We start from the raw sequence: 556 nt of genomic DNA on the forward strand, positions 1-556 counted from the left end.
CCATCTGATCTTTAACAAAGGCACCAAGCCTGTTCACTGGTGTCGGGACTGCCTCTTCAGCAAATGGTGCTGGATAACTGGATATCCATATGCAGGAGAATGAAACTAGACCTATACCTCTCACCATATACTAAAACCAACTCAAAATGGATCAAGGATTTAGATATACACCCTGGAACAATAAAACTTATTAAAGAAAACATAGGAGAAGCACTTCAGCAAATAGGACTGGACACAGACTTCATGAATACGACCCCAAAAGCACGGGCAACCAAAGGAAAAGTAAACAAATGGGATTATATCAAACTAAAAAGCTTCTGCCAGCAAAAGAAATGATTAACAGAGCTATAAGACAACCAACAGAGTGGGATAAAATATTTGCAAAATATACATCCGACAAAGGATTAATATCCAGAATATACAAGGAACTCAATCAACTTTACAAGAAAAAAAAACAAGTAATCCCATTAAAAATGGGCAAAAGAGCTAAATAGACATTTCTCTAAGGAAGATATACAAATGGCTAACAAACATATGAAAAAATGCTCAACATCAC

Source organism: Galeopterus variegatus, unplaced genomic scaffold (genome assembly GCF_000696425.1).
Source record: "Galeopterus variegatus unplaced genomic scaffold, G_variegatus-3.0.2 Scaffold10782, whole genome shotgun sequence".
NCBI classification, from domain to species: Eukaryota; Metazoa; Chordata; class Mammalia; order Dermoptera; family Cynocephalidae; genus Galeopterus; species Galeopterus variegatus.